This window comes from Hippopotamus amphibius, chromosome 2 (genome assembly GCF_030028045.1).
Source record: "Hippopotamus amphibius kiboko isolate mHipAmp2 chromosome 2, mHipAmp2.hap2, whole genome shotgun sequence".
In the NCBI taxonomy this organism is placed as follows: Eukaryota; Metazoa; Chordata; class Mammalia; order Artiodactyla; family Hippopotamidae; genus Hippopotamus; species Hippopotamus amphibius.
In genome coordinates this window covers 203,778,482-203,782,038 of record NC_080187.1, presented here as the reverse complement: position 1 = coordinate 203,782,038, position 3,557 = coordinate 203,778,482, and positions in this window count along the sequence as shown.

Genomic DNA, 3,557 nt, shown 5'->3' with positions numbered 1-3,557 from the left:
CAGAATAGTATTCTGTTGTATGGATATACCACAGTTTGTTTATCCATTCATCAATTGATGGACCTTTGGGTTGTTTTTACCTTTTAGCTATTATAAATAGTGCTGCTATGAACATTAATGTACAAGCTTTTGTCTGAACACCTGTTTTCAATTCTCCTAGGTATAAGTCTAGGAGTGAGATTGCTGAATTATATGGCAATTCTATCTTTAACTTCTTAAGACACTTTCAAACTGTTTTCCACAGTGTTTGCACCACTTTACAATCCCACCAACAGTATATGAGGGTTCCAATTTTTTCCACATCCTCACCAACACTTGTTTTCTGTTTTTTAATTATAGCCATCTTAAAGGGTATGAAGCTGTACCCCATTGTGGTTTTTTTAAAAAATAGTTCCAGTTTTCATCTTTTTTATTTTATTTAATTTTATTTATTTAATTAATTATTTTAAACTGTGTTTGGTCTTAGTTATGGCAGGTGGGATCGTCATTGTGGCATGAGGGTTCTCTTAGTTGCAGCATGCAGACTTCTTAGTTGTGGCATACATGCAGGATCTAGTTCCCTGACCAGGTATTGAACCCAGGCCTCTTGCATTGGAAGCTTGGAGTCCTACCTACTGGACCACCAGGGAAGTCCCCTCATTGTGGTTTTTATTTGCATTTCCCTAATGATAAATGATATTGAGCATCTTTTCATGTGCTTTTTGGCAATTTGTTTGTTTCCTTTGTAGAAATGACTATTCAACTCCTTTGGCCATTTTTTAATTGTTTTTTTTTTTTTTTTTTTTTTTTGCCTTTTTGTTGTTCAGTTATAAGAGTTCTTTATACATTTTGGATGATAGACCCTTATCAGATGTAAGAGTTCAAAATATTTTCTCCTGTAGGTTGTCTTTTTACAATCCCTTGAATCCTTGGGATAAATCTCACTTGATCATAGTGTATGATCATTTTAATGTATTGTTGGATTCAATTTTCCAGTATTTTGTTGAGGATTCTTGTGTCTATGTTCATCAGTGATATTGGGCTATAATTTTTTGTGTGTGTGTGGTTTCTTTGATTTTGGTACCAGGGTGATGGTGGCCTCATAGAATGAGTTCATAAGTGTCCTTTCCTCTGAAATTTTTTGGAATCATTTCAGAAGAATAGGTGTTAATTATTCTCTAAATGTTTGGTAAAATTCACTTGTGAAGCCTTCTAGTCCTGGACTTCTGTTTGTTGGGAGTTTCAAAATCACAGTTTCAATTTCAGTGCTTATAGCTGGTCTGTTCATATTTTCCATTTCTTCCTAGTTCAGTCTTGGGTGATTTTACCTCTCTAAGAATTTGTTCATTTCTTCTAGGTTGTCCATTTTATTGGCATCTGGCTGCTTGTAGTAGTCTCTTATGGTCCTTTGTAGTTCTGTGGTGTCAGTTGTAACTTCTTTTTCATTTCTACTTTTATTGATTTGGGCCCTCTACCTTTTTTTCTTGATAAGTCTGGCTAAAAGTTTATCAATTTTGTTTATGTTTTCAAAGAAGCAGCTTTTACTTTCACTGATCTTCACAGAATTTTTGATTTTGATGAAGTCCAATTTATCTATTTTTTTTATTACTTGTGCTTTTGGTGTCACGTCTAAGAAACCATTGCCAAATCTAATGTCTCAAAGATTTCCCCCATGTGTTCTTTTTAAAAAATAGTTAATTAATTAATTAACTAATTTTTAAATTGGAGTATAGTTGCCTTATTTTTTATTTATTTATATGTTTGTGCCAGGTCTTGGTTGCAGCAGGTGGGCTGTTTATTTGTAGCATGCGAACTCTTAGTTGTGCCATACATGTGGGATCTAGTTCCCTGATCAGCGATTGAACCCAGGCCCCCTGCATTGGGAGTGTGGAGTCTTATCCACTGTGCCACCAGGGAAGTCCCCCCCACCATGTTTTCTTTTAAGAGTTTTATGGGTTTAGCTCTTATATTTAGTTCAGTTTTGACTTAATTTTTGTACATAGTGTGAGTTGAGCATCCAACATCATTCTTTTGTATTTGGCTATCCAGTTGTTCCCGCACCATTTGTTGACAAGACTATTCTTTCTTCATTGAATAGTCTTAGCATCATTGTCAAAATCAATTGACCTTTGGTTTATGGTTATATTTCTGGAATCTCAATTCTATTTCATTGATCTATATGTCAATCTTAGTCCAGTACCACACTGTTTTGATTACTGTAGCTTTGTAGTAAGTTTTGAAACCAGGAAGTGAGTGTTAGTCCTCCAATTCTATTCTTATATTTCAAGATTTTTGGCTATTTGGGGCCCCTGGCAATTCCATAGGAATTTTAGAATGATTTTTTTCCATTTTTGCAAAAAAGATCATTGGTTTTGTTTTGTTTTGTTTAAATAAGGATTGCATTGATTCTGTGGATTTCTTTGGGTATTATTGCCATCTTAGCAATATTAAGTCTTCCAATTCATGAACATGGGATGTCTTGTCTTTTCACTTACTGATAACTTCTTTAATTTCTTTTTGGAATGTTTTGTAGTCTTCTTTGTACAAGTCTCATACCATCTTGATTAAATTTACTCCCAATTATTCTATTCTTCTTGATACTATTACAAAAGGAATTTTAAAAATTAATTTCCTGTTTAGACTGTTTATTGCCAGTGTAAGAAACACAAATGATTTTTAATCATGTACAAAGTTGCTGAATTAACTTATTAGCTCTAACAGATTTTTTTTGTAGACTCTTTAGACTATTCTATATATAGAATCATGTCATCTGTGAATAGAGAGAGTTTTACTTCTTTTTCAATTTGTTGCCTATTATTTTTTTCTTGCATAGCTACTCTGGCTAGAACTTCCAGTACAATATTGAATAACAGTGGTAAAAGTGAGCATCCTGTCTTCTTCTTGATCTTTAGGGAAAAGATTTGTCTTTTATCATTAAGTGTGATGTGAGCTGTGGGTTTCTTCACATTATTATATTGAGGAAATTCTCTTCTACTATTACTAGCTTTCTGAATTTTTTTCTTATCACTGAAGAGTGTTGAATTTTGCCAAATGCCTTTTTTTTGGCATCAATTGAGATAATCACGTGTGTTCCCCACCCCTTCATTCTATTAATGTGCTATTTTACATTAATTAAGTTTTGTATGTTGACAAACTTTTGCATTGCTGGAATAAACCCCTATATCTTTTTATTACTCTTTGCTGTTCTCTCACATCAATTTCTCCTCTCTTATTTGTTTCCTGCTGTACGTGTGTATATTATTTCTTTCTGTTTCCATCTTTCTTCACATTTGTCACTCTCTGTCACTGTTCTGTCTCTCTTTCATTGCTTCTATGGCTTGCTATTATTGTCTCAAATAATTGCCTCATATCTCACTGTCACAGACAGATTAGAATCAAATTAGCAAGTGAGGGCAGAGCGAGAGCAGAAGGACTCAAAAAGGAGGTCACTAATTGACCAATTACAGGAGTAGAGCCCACTAACCTGAGTCAAGATGAGGTCACATTGTCCATCTCTCCTATGCCTAATCTTCATGGATCAAGAATGCTGATCCTCTTGGGATCTTGTACAATTCTGC